General features: G+C 40.1%; 1 protein-coding gene across 11 annotated transcripts in view; it reads right to left on the reverse strand.

Moving 5' to 3' along the window:
• MAP7 (microtubule associated protein 7) overlaps nucleotides 1–16,600 on the reverse strand; it is a 97,110-nt gene that overhangs the window by 47,245 nt on the left and 33,265 nt on the right. The gene's annotated exons all lie outside the window — the stretch shown is intronic.

Raw genomic sequence — 16,600 nt, forward strand, 5'->3', positions numbered from 1 at the left:
ACCCTTTATAAAGAAAAAAAAAAACCCAGAAGATTCATTACTATTATTCAAATCAAAACCATATCCTTGGTTCAGCAGCTACTGCTAACTAAAAAACAAGCCAAGAAATTAGATGCCATGATTTTTTCATCTTACTACTCATCTTTGTATCCAGCAGTTCCACTACAGGAGTGATGGAGTGCAGAACACACCAATCTGGGAACAGCCTAAAGGCAGATTGTAAGAATTCTAAGAAGCCTTCCAAAAACAGCTTGAAAGTATTTGTAAGCAAGGATAAAAAGACAGTTATAAATAAAGCTTAGGGGACGAAAGACACCGATTCATTTGAACAAAAATATCACTAGAAATGAAAGTTGGAAAAAAACCCTGATTACTCCAGATTTAAAAGCTAAACAGGCATTACTGTATTAGATCCCCTTTAGGAAACATAATTAAAACAAATTTTCCTCAGAAGGCTCCAAGCAATTTCGTATGCATGTCAGCTTTAACAATACACAGTCAGCATTTAGTACCTCATTGAGATCACTCCCTTCATGGCCACGAACAAGTCTGTTTCCTTGCTTACTTCCTTCCACAGGCATGTTTCAGGATTAACTTAAAGGGGAAAAGGTAGCAGGAAGAACCTGCATATTACATGTACTATAGTTTTTTTTTCAGGGGGAAGGTGCATGAGGGAAATAGAAATATTTGTTATCAAATGTTTAGTGTTCAAGAGCAATGTTTTGCCAAGAACAGTATTCAAAAATCATATTGTCTCACCAAAAAAATTGTGTGAAACCTTAAATAAATGTCAGATATTCCTCTTCCTTGATGCCTGTATTAAGTCATTTGCAATCAATAGAAATAACCACTGTTGAACTTAACAAATACTGATTCCAAATGACAAGAAGAACTGTAACACCTTAAAAGCAGCTCAACACAAGATTTAAGTATTTGCCGCTTTAAACGATTCATACAAAAGATTAGTGTGACTTACGGGCAGATGGATTGATTTTTGCAAGATAATTTGAGCACCACTGAATGCTTGTACCACCAGGCTTGGTAGGATCTACCATTATGAAAATCCGTATCTGGTGCTGGAGCAAGTCCAGAGAAAGCCAAGAGAGCTGGTGCAGTGTCCGGAGCAGAAGTGCTCTGAGGAACAGGGGAGGGATCTGGGGGTGTTTAGCCTGGAGAAAGGGAGGCTCAGGGGAATATCACTCTGCAACGTCCTGGAAGGAGCTTGTAACCAGGTGGGGGTCAGCTGCTTCTCCCAGAACTAGAAGCAACACCATGAGGAGGAAATGGCCTCAGGTTGACCCAGGGGAGTTTTAGAGTGGATATTAGGAAAATATTCTTCAGAATACTCAGGCATTGGAACAGGCTGCCCAGGCAAGTACTGGAATCACCATCTCTGGAAGTGTTCAAAAACATGGGGGGGATGTGGCACCCAGGGCCATGGTTTAGTGGTGAACATGGCAGTGCTCGTTTAACAGTTGGACTTCATTTTAGAGGTATTTTGCAACCTTAACCCTTCTGTGATTCTAAACTCTTTATATCTTACCTCCCCCTCAAAGCTAAGGTACTAGTAAAACAAGCTTTTCTCCTGCATTTAATAACCATTTAGAACGTTCTCAGAAGAAGTCCCACTGTAACTCAGTGGGACTTCACAATTCCCATCAGCCTGGCCTAGGGCATCATATAGAAGAGGAAACTGTCATAACATAGTAAAAATACTGTTTCTAAGAGTTAGTGAGTACACTGATGTTCTAACAGTGTCAGTACAAATTTCTTTGCATCTTTCATACCGAGGATGTGCGTTATTTTCTTCAAGCATTGTGCCATGGGATTATGCAACACTCCATTACCTTCAAAACAGTGGTTTAAATGCCATCCAGAAAATAGACTTTTAGGAAAGCCTAGGTACACAAAGTAGTACTTTTTCCCCATATTTCCTTGCCTAACATTTCCTTGGAATATTTTTGGACACAGTTGAATACACACTCATATGACCACTCATATGACTAGTGATGAAAAGAACAGATGGCACACCATGAATTTTAACGATGCGGGATATCAAATAAGAATTGGCACAAGTATTTAGTAACCAGTGTAGGTGTGCTCCCAACTAAAATACATCTTGCTCTAGGTTACAAACAAATTAATCAGACAACTAAACATCTAAAATCCACACCTAAATATTGACAACACCAGTTTCAATACCTAATAGATGCCAGAAGAGATAATTTAACTACCTAATACTTGATCTGCTGCTAATCTGGAACCACTACCTTTACATAAGTGAATAAAAGTTGCATAAAGAAGTGTTAGAGATAATTTTTTGTGAAGCACAGCTCTTCTCTCTCAGCTCTGCCATTATTATATGGCACAGCATCAAACAGAAAGCTGCACCTCAGCTTCTCTGTGTGGAAAGAGGGGAAAAAATAGGGGGGGGAAGGCAAGAAGAGATATACGTATTGCTACTGAATAATATGCGTTTGTAAATTCTGAACTTTTTTTCATACTGTGGCACATCAAGCACATGTTTGCACGACGTGAACCAGCTATTTACAGTGAGGTGAATGGCAAACCAAAGGCCCCACAGCAAGGCTGAGGAGCTGGAAAGAAGGTGCTTAAGCTCTGATCTGTGGAAGAGGGGAAACAGCTACCAGACAGAGGCAGTTCTATTTCCAGGAGGTCTCTACACCCAGAAGTGTAAGCTTCAAGAGATTAAACGCAGTGTGAAGGGGCACTTGGGGACCACAAGCAGCCAGAGCTCAGAGCTGTGTCAAGGTCAGGATGTGCACAGCAGCCCCCCCCAGAACTGCATCCCCTGGAAAGGGGAGCTGTACAAGAGCTGCACAGCTGTGGATGAGAGCACAAGCACAGGAGAGCCCCAGCCCTGCACCCAGCCATGCGTGCCTGACAGTGCAGGTACACCTCTGGGTACAGGGTGCTCTGAGCACCACGGGGGAAAGACCACCCTCCAGCTCCCTGCTCTAACTCTACAAGTGAGAGAGAAATTACTGAGAGGCATAAAAAACAAAAGAAATAGCTAAATCAGGTGAGGAAGAATTACAGGGAAAAAAGAAGAAAATCTAGCTATTCTGTACCTGCCACTTGCCATCTAATCCCCCTGGTATGACTGAACAGTTACTTTTTTTAGCCGCCAAAGAGTGCTGGGGGTGTGTGTTGAGACATAGGGACGGCATCAGAAATGACAGCTGGAACAAACTCATGCCTCAGTAAAAAAACACTGCCAATACATAGCAGAGGAAATTCAGCATTAAACTGGGAAATTTAGAACAGAACTAATTGTGAACTGATATATTCTTTACTAGTTAGTACCAATCCTGCTACCTCCAATTACTTCCTTATGAACATTGCTCAAAATCCACCACCCCCAAAAAAACCCCAAAAACAAACAAACAAAAAAACCCACCAAAAACCAAACCAACACACACAAAAAAAATCCCCAAAAACAAAAACCCAAACAAAAGCCCCAGTCTTAAATTCACTTTATTTTATATAGCATATCACACCTGACATGCACAATGTAAAAAATTCATAGTTTGAATTACTCAGAATTAAGCAAAGAACACAGTATTCTACGTTTGTGTAAGTAATAATGAAGAATTAGGGCTAGTCTAGGCAGTTTTGTCTGGACACTGGGAACAGTGGCTAGCTAGCATGTCAGTCAAGTCAGAGGTATTGCTATGCCGGGTAGAGTGTGTTGAAAGTGCAGATACAGGTCAGAGCTGACAGAATTTATTAGCTTAAATTCAGAAACACATTACGACCAAACCCTGAGTACCTGGCTCAGAATAAGCATCTGATCATTCAGCAACTGGCTGTTCTATTCTAAGATAACATCACTGAAATTTAAGACTAGAGAGTCTCTTTAATGGCAAAACTGGGTTGTTTATCCTACTAGCAAAATCCTGTGAGGCATGGTCCAGGGGCTGAATACAGGGAAAAGCCGAGTTCAATAGAAATTAAAGTTTTTCCACTGCTTGTGACTTTTGCCTCTTCTTACATCCATAGTTTATGAATAAGACATGCAAAAACTACTCTCCATATTTACAGCAAAAATATATTTTTCAAGTCTTCAGAATGTCATAGTCTTTATAAATATCTTATCAAGTGTCTATATATATTTAAACAATATACTAAGTAATATTTTAATGCAATTTATAGTTTTAGAGTTAAGTAATGTTTTCAGTCCATACTTGTACCCCATACTATTTACTTGCATTTTAAAATTGTAAGCTTGGGAACAAAGTACAGCAATCTTTCCAGAGATAAATAGGTCTTAAAGTCCCATGGGTGGCCAAAATTTACCAAGATGCATGTAGTATAGCTGATTGATAAAAGGGTAAAAAACAAGCATCTGGATGTTTAATATTAAAATCTTCAAAGTCAGAACAAAATTGTGATCAGTTCTCTTCTTTAGAGGTGTTGGAGAGGATAAGTTGCAAAGAATCACATTTAAAAACTCACTCATTAGAGGCTAGTTTCCAAAATCTGACTCTGAACCTTCCCCTCAAGAAGAGTGGGGTGAGTATTGGCCTGGAAACGTGTTACAGCACAGCTGGAGACAATATTTTCTGGTGCTTCTGCACTGTGCTGAACACTGGACAGACCAAATTTCTTATGCTGCTGCTTCTACCATCTGTGTCTGAGCTCAACACTAAGTCCACGCTACTCCTCGCTGTCACAGCATAAGCACACTGGAGCCTTAATCCTGTTCAGGGCCTGATATGCTTTTCAGAAGATTATTATAAAACAGTGCCTTCAGTGAACCAAAATCACACTGCCACCAGCACTGGCTTTGCTTTTGTAAACTCCTGTGCACACAAACACAACCATTACCCAAGTCAAGTCCTTCAAAGCAAGACAGGAAGGAAATTCTCACCTTAAATTAACACATACTACAATATAACCCTGCTGAGAGGCTTGAAGATGGATTAGAGACCCAAACAAAACAGTTTGAACACAAAACCAAACCATCTCCTCTCATCACCAAAATCCATTTGTACAAACAAAAGACACAGAGAGCTGTGTCCAAGACAGTTACTTTGACACTTAAACCGTGCAGGAGCACAGGAACTAAGGATCAGCAATTTTATCAATATAAAACATCTCCTCCTTTTCTCCTCTTCTGCAACAACTTAAAGCCTCCCTTCTGTACATGAAGTAATGAATGGTGCCTTGTGTGCTGCTGCTGGTCTCCAAAGTGCAAGCAGCCTGACAGCAGTCAGGTCCTATCCACAGACCATTTTGAATCAACCTTCATCCTTCAAAGCCCCAGCTGCAGAGACCTTCCTGTGTAGTTGTGCTGTCCTGGTAGCTGGCAGATGTTCCCTGAGCGGCTGCTGATGACAGGAGCAAAAGGGCACTCTAAGAAACCTTTGCTAACACTTACTATGGGCAAAGAGCTTCCTGGTGCTTCTGGGAAGGTTCAGGGACCAGTTCAGTAGGGAGTTCAACAGACATCCTCAGAGCAGCGCTGGGGGTGAGCTCAGATTCTATGATCTTTTTAGCACAACAGGATGGGAAACAAGGGAAATATCTCTGGAGATTGGAGGACTGTAGGACTTAGCACTAGGTTGCAGGAGGGACAAGGAGAGCACAACATCAACATCCCTTTTGCAGAAGCTTGCTCACAAGAGATGTAAGCTTTCTAGGGAATGGGGAAACCAAGACACTGATGGTACACTGCCCTTCTTTCAGGTTAATCCTTCGGGGAAGAGCATACAGATAGGAACAGAACTGAAGCATCAGCTTGGAAACTTTACGCGTGTTCTGTCCACATTCCATTCCATCCAAAAAAACCCCAAGCCCTCTTGAATGCACTAAACACCAGGTTCAAGAGAGACACTAGAAAGATTTCTCTAACAGAGCTACCATTTCAGAAGAAAAACAGAAAAATAGAAAACCCATCAAAACCAGCTCCTTCAGGCTTCTGAAATTTAAATTATTCAGAAAACTCTCAGCAGGACGGGTAGGGCTATATCACCAAATCAAAATATTTTTGTAACAAATTTTTGTTCTAATTAGCAACACTGATAAAATTATTTCAAGAGATTTACAAGGCTTTGCCAACTACTATAGCAGTGAGGCAGAAAGAAGTGCAGGAATTATGCGGAAGTCTTGGATCTAATGCACTCCAGTGTTCTAAAACTAAAATCTAGATTTCTGTTTTGAAACAGCAAAGACATGTACCTAATTTTGGTTAGATGTCAACACTCAGATTCTCTTGTTAAGGGAAGTAGGCTGAAGTGATTTCTGAGGGAACTAAGGTGAAGCAAGAGTAATTCCAGACTATAGACCAGTTTGCTATTTTTAATGCAGTTAATGCAAGTCTTCACAACTTCAGATAAAAACTTTTTGAAATTTCCATCATTAGCAAATGGAAAATGCCTGTTCTTCTACAGTCTAAACAGCAGTACTTAAAAAGCACATTTGCAAATTGGAGGTTTGAGTCAGAAGAGTGACAGAATACCTGTGTTTCACTTCTAATCACTGAAACATGAAAGCAAAGTTCATACCTTATTTAAACACACCTATAAATTAATTTTATATTAAAATATTTTCAGTTCTTAAAAACTCAATGCTTTAGTACATCTTTTTGTACTTTTAACAGTGTGAAACTTACCAGTCTGGTTTGCAAATATAAATAAGTTATATGATACCAAGCTGTAGTGACTGTAGCAGTTCTTTTTGGTCTGGCACTTCCCATAGAAGTCTACCATCAGAGCTGCCAAACAAAGCACTGTTACCAATGTTCCTCATCTCTAACGTCCTGGCTGAGCCAAGCAGAGCAAAAACTCACCAGCATTAGCGCTAACTGCTCAAGGAATGGTATAAAAATTGCTAATGTTTTCATCATATTGTAGACTAGAAAGATAAACAGATGATTTAAAACTGTCACAGCTAATTCAGCACTCAACTGTAAAACATGAAAACCAGAAGCATCAATAGATTTACTTGGAAGCAATCCACAGACATAAATTTGGATGATGCAACTGGCCATAGGGAAATGGTCACTTTTTTTTTTTTTTTAAAAGATTAAACTTGTGTAACTGCTCCACTGGGAGATGCATATTTATAAAAGATTACTTTTGGCTGACTATGTCAGCTTTAAAAAGCATTGTATCCTAAAATATTAAATAACGTAGAAGACACCAAACCAAATGCTTTTGTAGGGAGAATCTTAGAATCTCTTAAGGATGATAAAGGAACACAGTATCTGTAACAGCATTTTTTTAAAAGTTGACACTCATACCCTCTGGATAGTTATAGTTCGTCATCTTACTGCAATATAAAACAAGGATATTAACAGGAAAGGATCCCTGGAAAAAAAAGGTCCCTGTTTTCTGCTGAAAAAGCCTGTGCTATGAAGCCAGTTCTGCAGTTGACCAGAAGGCCAGCAAGCTCACCCAAATGTAGATGAGACATGTGAATGGAAGCTTTTTAATTACACATCACCAAAATGAAAGCTGAAATGCCACTGCCTGAGGGTATGCAGGACAACCTCTGTTCCAGACAGCCAGCAATTTGTGCTGTGCAGCCTGTCTTAGGCCATGTGCTCTTCAAACACCGAAAGCAGGCAATGTGCAAGATGCAGTGATTTATTTGTGACACTGTTACACAAGGGCAAACACCTTCAGCCAAGGTACAAAAGTACCAGCTGCTTCTCCTCAGATTTCTCACTGCTGCAGGCAGCATTTGCTACCACAATGTCAGAGAGATTCCCATACCCAGGATCAGTGTCAGTGTATTGCTGCAGTAGTTGTACATGGAAGGTCACCTCAGAGAGTAGGAAATGGAGAACCTGTACAATTTTCTAGATGAAAAACTCTTCTGGACTTCAACTAGAGATCATTCTCCAAACTATGAGGTAATTCCTGTGAGTAATTCCAAGTCACAATGAAGCTTACACCTACTGCTGAGACATGGAGAATTAGGCACAGACCAGCCTGCTTTATATATCACACCTATTCCATGGTGAGATTGCTTGAGCTGCAGAAAGCAACTTGAGTATCCCATTATTCGATATCCTTGCTCAGAGGGCACAATGATCAAAGCATATTACAGCTTGTGAGAGTTAGTGAGACAGCAAGTGCAGTAAAGTGAGTGTGGGCATGGAGAGAAAGGGAAAATGGATAGTTTACTATACATTGCTCTGTTAAGCAATTTGATCTTGAGAGTAATTTTTGAAAAAAATGCAATCTCTCTGGTCTCAGCTTTGCAACAAGAGGACATAATGACTTCTCCCCACCAAAGTAAAATAAAATGAAACATTCTTTTGATGCAATACATATTTTAATTTAAATGAGTATGCCACAAAATGAACAATATCCACTGATTAATTTAGGATACACCCACCAACAGAGCTTTGCAGACCAACACAATGCTTTCTTCTTGCCACCCCACTGACATATACAAGTCATCACATTCCAGCTGAGCTCTGTGCATACCCCTGCTTTCCTCTATGCTTTCAACTCTTCTGACTTAGCTTCATGTGCACTGAAGTTCATAGTTACCACCCCACTGACTTAGTGTTTTAGACAGAGTAGACCAATAATAGTGTACTCCTGCCACCACAGAATCACAGAATGAATCACAGAATGGTTTGGGTTGGAAGGGACCTTAAAGATAATCTAGCTCCAACCTCCTACTATGGACGGGAACACTTTCAACTAGAGATCAGGTTGCTCAAAGCCCCATCTAACCTGGCATTGGACACTTCCAAGAATGGGGCATCCACAACTTCCTGGGCAACCTGTTCCAGTGCCTCACCTCCCTCATGGTGAAGAACTCCTCCATACATGGCAGCATAATGATCATTCAAAAGCAAGGCACTACTCTTTTTCGGTGTCACAGTAATTAACTCCTATCTACAGCAACCAGGTGAGTCTCTTGTCCTGTGGGGACATGCCTACACACACACACCGTTTTCAGTCAGGTGCAGTCTCAGAGTGCCCTGTGCAAGAACCCACAGGTGTTACCTTCACTGACATCCGAATGCTGAGCCTTGCCCTTGTTGCCAGGTGAGGTTTAGACCATGGAAAAAAATGAAGTTTTCGAACTGCTTTTTTACATAGGGAGAAAATTCAGATTTTTTAATAATCTTTAATAATCTCTCTTTGCTGTTTGTGCAGCTGCAGGCACACTCTAAAAGTAGGGCACTTCTAGCATTTCACACACACAAAGAGCAGCTGCAAGAGGCATAAGACACTCAACAAATTAAGTGATATGAACTTTTTAAGAAGAAAGTTCAAAAATAGAACTGTTCTCCTGCAAAGCTATCTTTCTTTGGTCACTCTGCACTGCCACCTTACAGAACTCTACAAGTGAGACTACAGTGCAGTTCTCCCACTGCAGTACTTTTAGAATACATTTACCATCTCCCTGACCTTCTGGGTACCTCAAATCACTTTCTTTCTACAGAGCTTCAGCCAACAGTATAGCAGCACTCACTGGATTCCAAGCTACTAGCCTGTCACATGAATGACAATTCCCTCACTACATATCCCCATTAAAAGACATATACAGTAAAGCTTAAGAGAAATCCATTATCCAAGATTTCCCCTCCCCTGCTTTCAATTACTTTAAACTCAGAATCACTGCGTCTGCTGAACTAAGTGAACTCCTGGCCTTCATCCCATAATTGCTTTAAAGCATCTTCAGTCTCATCCTTTTGCATTTAGGAATAAGATTGGGTTGCAAGAGTATAACTTTGTTCAATTACCTCATTTGGGAGAGAATAAATGGGCACTCATCGCAAGAAGAGAAACAGGATAATTTTAACTCAGTCTATTGATGGTAGTGGCTATTTTCCTCTTACAGTGAGCCATAATAGAAGTACATTTGCACAAACAGACAAATGGCTTTAGACTGAAAGTGCTTCATGCTCACTGTGGTTTAGTTTCACAGGACAACTCCCAAGAAACTGCTCTGCACAGGCCCTGACAACTGCCTTTGGTGAGATCTTATCAAATCTTTTACCAGAGAATGAGTATAGATAAAAGTGTTCAAAACACAAGAAGAGAGGATGGGAGGGAAAGAAGTACTATTTAATGCTAACAGTCTAAGGCACTTACTACTCCATGCAAAGAAACATGGGGTAAAATTTACTATAGCTGGCTCTAGAAGCTGCAGAGTTTTCTGAAAGATGCAGCTTCTAAATAAAACAATGAAGTAGCACAACCTTGTTTTTTAGGGAAAAGTTCATTGCCACATGGGATTCATCTCCTGACTTGGCACCCTGAACTGAATGTGGGAGAGCCATGTCAACACCAGAGTCCACCACAGAAGCTTGACTTGGCTGAAAAGCCAAGTGAAGCATTACACTGAGACAGCTACACTGCTCCTGGTACCTGTCTTCATGCAAGGCCACTTAGATTTATACCTGACACATTTTCTAGGATCTCTCTTCCAGAGAGATAAATTCTAGACTACCTACAAGTTAGTGGGATCAATACAAGTAACATAGGTAATCATTTTACTGCTGCAGGTTTTCCTGGGCAAAGCTCCTTGCAGCTCAAATTTTGCAGAGATGTTCAGAGTCCTCTTCTAGCCTCTGAAAAATAAAACATGAATAATGCCTGCAAGTTGCTATAGCAACAACCACCTCTCAACTAAAGACAGCAGGAAGATTCACGGAAGCTGGGCTCTGTTTATATAACCTACTCTGTACGGACAATTATTTCCGAAACAGTTAAAGCTACAAAGACTCCGTGCTGTTATTTAGCAGTTGAGCTCCTGGATGCACACGTTCAAGCCATTACTCTAATTCAGAGTACTCTTGCCTGGGGAAAACAGGCAGTTTTCTGGTAGCCTGCCTCTGCCTTGCTGGAAGGGATGCTGTAACTACTTAGAGCAAGTGCAACACTCCATTTGCTGCTTCTTCTCCTGTTCTTTTTTATATAAAAGATATATGCTATGACTTCAAGCCAAATAAAATGAGCATTTAGTGTGGTGCAAAATGCATATACACAGAAACGGTGAAGCAAAAAGGAATGTTTCCTACCATTGCGGAGTGGGGAACAGAGCTGAAACACTGACTTAAGAAAATATATTTCTGTTGCATGACTTATCCTTAATCACTTCAATCACTGTCAAAAATAAAAGCTGTGCTAGGCCTACACTATCATATTTTGGGAGGCAGAAGACAAATCTACCTAATACCAGCCAAGAGCTCAGCAAGATTCTCAAGACACTGCATACTGGAAAACTTGTGTTTCAAAGTAGACATCATAGGAAACTGGAAAATTTATTTTCAGTTCAGGGAGCTGTTCTTTACTGCTGTCCAGCTGTCGGGAAATAGGGCTTCCTGAGGAGCTATGTATCACTTGGCAGAAAGGCAGCAGATTCTAATTGCTAATTACAACACTCCATGCACAGAACAGAGTCTGCACAAACTGTCTTATTAATTCCTGAGCTCCAGGTATTTGGAAAAATTATAATAAATGAATATGTGCTTAGAAAGACAAAGATATATATTTCAATAGGAAGGTATTACATGCAATATTTAAATAACACCAACAGTTACTTTTAAAAAGTCTTCATTATGAATACATCAAATGGTTACTAGAGCTCTTTGGCCTTTGTGTCATGATGAATAAGAATAATTCATCACGGAAATTCATCACCAAAACCAAAGTATATTTTTTACCCAGGTTCTCTCTTGGACCTGAGGTGGAGTGTCACACTAAAAAGTCTGTCTTGTCTTTATACACTGCCACCCCACACCCTCCACACATACCCACCACCTGAAGAAGTATTTTTTAAAAAATCAACTTTTTACTCTATAAAATCTCCTTGGGCAGTTGATTTCTTTTAGACACAGACCACTCTATTAGCAGCACAAACATCTGCCCTAAATCCAGTACTACAACAGCTCTTCATAGATCATGAAAGCATAAAACGTTCCAAGGCCGTGGAGGTTCTCTTTCCTTAAGCATTGCTGTCATTGGCTTTCAAAGCAATTGCTCGTTAGCTCTCTTGGTGATTGCATTGCTGGACTGCCATAATTTGAAGTTCTTAGGCCTTTGGAGACATAAATTTCACTTTTTGCCCCTGTACAGTCTTGAGAGAAACCTTTTGTCTCTGACTGACATGCTTTTATTTTAAGTATGTTCCACAATTTCAAAACCAGTCTAAGAGGATTCAATCATATTCAGGTTATAGCAATCACTGAAAATTAAGTCTTCTGAAGAAAAACCACATGAAGGGATGGGTTGCTACTGAAAATAAATCAAACCCAATATTTCTTAGTCTGTTTATTTAATAGGAGAAAGAAAAATCTTTCCTTACCCTCTTCCAGTGCTTTTATTTCAATATATATAGGTAAGTCCGTATATCCAACAAATCAAACAGGGCTTTTAAAAGAAGTACTTTTGTCATTGTATTTGATGCCTTAGTTACCTGAAGAAAATCCACCATGGTGCTGTTTGGATTGTGTCTAACAGACAAAACAGAGTGTTAAAGTTGTTGCCTTGCTTTTCTGCTCTAATTTTTAGCTGGTTTATAATGATGTCATGACAGAGTAGGCAATGTAAAACATCTGACTAAGCGCAGCAACATGCTGTAATCAAAAGCAATCTATTTAATACCAAGTTTTAATAAAAAACAAACCCAGATATTATTTCTAACTAAAATCTTCCAGCGTTCAGTATTTTGCTACAAATGCCTCTCATTCTTAATACAAAGATGTGCATAAATTTTTGCTTTTGGACTGTTTCTAATAACTCAACTACAAACTCTCAGAAGAAATTTGAAGTTTCTATTAAGCTGTATCATCACAACCTCAGGTATGCAGTGCTACTGAGATATATCAAAACCTGACCTTCTTCACAGTTATTTAGCCTTACCAATGGGAGGGCTATTAATTTCCAATAACACAATCACATGCTTAATTATTTGATAGTGTGTCATGTATAAGTTGTATTAAACAAGTTGTAGGGTCAACTTTAACACTGAGATTTCCTACCTTTTCAGTTCTTGATCTTGAAATCCTAAAAGTTAACCAAAAGCTTGCATAATGCACTGACATATATCAGTCACCAAAATTTAAGCACATATAAGCATTAAAAATAGATAACTTTACACACCAGCGAAATTCCTTTCCACTAGATGCCCTCCTGTTCCTCTTATCCAATTGATAGACATCTTTGGCCCCTTTGCTCATCTTACATCCCCCCCTCTCCAAGCCTTCTCAACCTCCTTCTCTTGCTCCTGAAGCTGCTACACTGCAACTCTCTTCTCCTGCTGTTCTCCTTTTTACCCCCGTAGTTCTCTGGACAGCATAGTTCTAACCCCAACGCCTCCTGATGCCCACCTCTCCCTAGAGGCATCACATCACTTTTCCTGCAAACCCAAGCTGCAGGCATCTGGGCAGCAAGGGAGAAAAACAAGCCTCTACACTCCTAGTTGGTGCCAAAGCTGCCTGCAGAGGCTGGAACTATCCCTGGCTGCTTCCCCTCAGACCCCAGAGTTCCAGGGAGGACCATGCTCAACTCGTTCTATGGGGATTTGGAATAATTTGAACACTGATTAGCCCAAAGCATTTGAGAGGAAAGGCTGCTGCTTCAGTTCAGCCAAAAATCCTGGACAGAAATATAACAATGAAATGCTGAATGCATCCCTTATAAGTATCAGCTGTGACCTTTTACGTTGCTAATTTGAATAGATTTTCATAAGGTCAAGAGGAGGCGCAGCTCTAAAACCAAATTCATACTATTCCCAGTTTCAAATCTTTTCATTAAAGCATTGTGGCCTTAAGCCATCCCTCGAGACTGATACTTGGATTTTTTTTTTTTTTTAGAAGCAAAAGTCCCTATTGCTTTCCCATGTGTCATTCTTCCACAAAGGTCCATTTGCTGAAGATGAAAACAAAAAGGAGGGAGAGAACCTGGCAAAAGAGAAATAGAGTCCAAAGCATTTAAATCTATCAAAGTTGTAAAGAGACTGAAACAAGACTCTTTAAACGGGAAATGTTATGCTACCTTTATTATTTGCCATCTGCCTTGTAAAACTCAAATTAAGCATGAGAAGGATAAATTTCTCACTTGGGGTTATTTTATTATGCAAAACAACTTGATTTTACAACATCACCAAAATGCTTAATGGAATTACAGCTCTTTAATACAATAAAGTGGCCTCCTCTCTATTGTGGATTGAGAAAACATTTTATACCTCTAAGCCACATACTTCATGACAGCAGCCTAGCCTTGACAGACCTGCTAACAAAGATGAAGGATTCCAATTGCTCTGATAGCAAAGCTAAACATTTAATTTCACGAAAAGTCTTTAAATTTGACCCCAGAAACAATGAGGACTTGTTAACAATATTTTATATAACATTTTATAACACTGATAATGTGTTTTATATATTTTATATATTTTGTGTCCCTGCCTTTAAAGGGCTTTACAAGAATTGCTAGACTAAACTATAGTGTACCAAGAGTTATTCTGGAGTTACAGTGTACCTCTGGAGTTATTGTGCTTTAGACCACATTCTTGGTTCTGATTCTTTGGTTTGGTCAATGAAAAGAGAAAAAATGGACTGTCTCATTGGGGGTGTTTATTGCAAGTGACTTATGTCAGTGGAGCACTTCAAAGTCAACCTATAAAATGCACGCCAAATACTCCACTACAGCACAAAAAACAAAGCCTCACAAAAATTTATGCATTACATAAATAGTGAAAACGGAGAGAATCATGAGGACTATAGTGCTGCAGTCATAGTATTTGACTCTATGCAGAAATGAATTGCTCACCATATTAGAGTTATCTATCTGAAAGCCCAGGCAGCCTGTGCTGGATGCCTGGTAGGCAGTGGTAGCAGGTCCAGCAACTTCAGACAGGCTGACCACACCTCTCTTCTTTGCCTTGAACTGGTGAAACAGAGATGGAAAAGTTCTCAAGACTACTTCAACTTCAGGCAGGTCACTCAAGCACTGTCCTCCAGCCCTTCCCTTTGCTCACAGAGACGGTGGTTGGGAGGCTGGTTACCAGAGCCATTAAGTTTTCTTGTGTGCAATCACTGAACGGAACTGGCTCCATACCAACAATGCAATGGTTCCCACAAATTGCCTGCAGGATCTCCACACTCCCCTTCCTGGCTAGATTAAATTGTACTATAAAATTTTTGCTTGTATGGGAGACACACACCAGGTTTTGTTGTGCAAAACCTGGGACCACATAGATCAGTTACTGCTGGAATCAGGCTAGTATTAAGTGCTTCCTGGGCTCCCTGTATTGCACTGTAGAGATTATTTTTAGGACTAATCTAAATGGACTGATCAAAAAGGTTATTCTTTAAGCCTTGCCCATGTGGATTGCCATTCGACAGGGAGACAGAACTCATCAAACCTGCTTCAATCTTTCATAAAAGTATTTCTGTGGGCAGTGAGTAGCTCACCACCAGTGATGTTCCAGGCTACAAGACTATTAAAGCTCTATGGAATGTGACTAAAATAACATAATTCATGTCCACCTTACTGGTTTATCTTCATTCAACACAATGAATATTTCAAAGTCAATCACGTTGAAGCATGACGCTGCTGTGTAAGAGATCACCTTGCTTCACAGCCCCTTGATCAGCACAGCCAAGCAGAACATTGCTGATCAGGCTCTGAACAATCAGGATTCGTATCACAACTATACAGTAGAGGACACAATAAGAAGATGCACTCTGTATCTGTTCAAAACACTTTAAAACATTACTTCCAACATCTGGAGTGCCAACTAACTTATTTCCATTAGTGCTTACTATTGCTGTGCCAGCTTTGCAATTAAAACAAACAAAAAACAAAATAAACTTGTCAACACTTTTTAATTCCACTTCTGCTTTTAATGGAAGATCAATGCCAAAAGCTGATGCAACTAGAGACAAACACTCTGCAAAACTAAGGTTTGCCAGACAGCACTTTAAAGGTGCCCTCAACCTTTTAATCACCTACCAGTTCTTGTCTGTGAGCAGCAGATCCAGCAGAGTATGAACTCCTAGTCAGTTCACTGATCACCTGCATCAAGAATTGGTTTGGAATGTGTTAAACTCATCTCCTGGTTCCTAGCACCCAGCTGCATTTCCCTTCCAAAACAGTGTGGGAGTACTACAGCCTGAGGCTTCCTCCAGCTACCTAAAGGCAGCAGTAACAATATTTCTACTGGTTTGTCGCCTGCCCCAGGCCAAGCTCCAATCATTCAAACCATTCCTTTATAGAGAGCACAATTGCTGCTCCTTACACCCTGAGACTAGCTCAGCTGGTGAGAACATAGTGCTAAAACTACCAAGGTCCTGGGTTTAATCATTCTATGAGACACTCACTTGAAGGCTGGACTTGATGATCCTTGTGGGTCCTTTCCAACTCAGAATATTGTGTGATCTGTGACCTTCCACTCTCTTTTTTCTCTTTTCACCCAGTAAAGGGCCTGAAATACCTCTTGTGGCTCTTCAGCTGACAAGTCCCGTGCTATGCATGGTCTGACAACAAGCCTGGGGGTGGATTCTCTCACAGCAATGTTTGCTGTCCATAGTTTTTGCAGCACAGATCACAACAGATAAGTGGGGAAAAAACAGTATCATACCTTTTAAATAGCTTTGTTT

This window comes from Pseudopodoces humilis, chromosome 3, assembly GCF_049639895.1.
Source record: "Pseudopodoces humilis isolate 2021_Gansu_Grassland_sample_001 chromosome 3, ASM4963989v1, whole genome shotgun sequence".
Lineage (NCBI taxonomy): Eukaryota > Metazoa > Chordata > Aves > Passeriformes > Paridae > Pseudopodoces > Pseudopodoces humilis.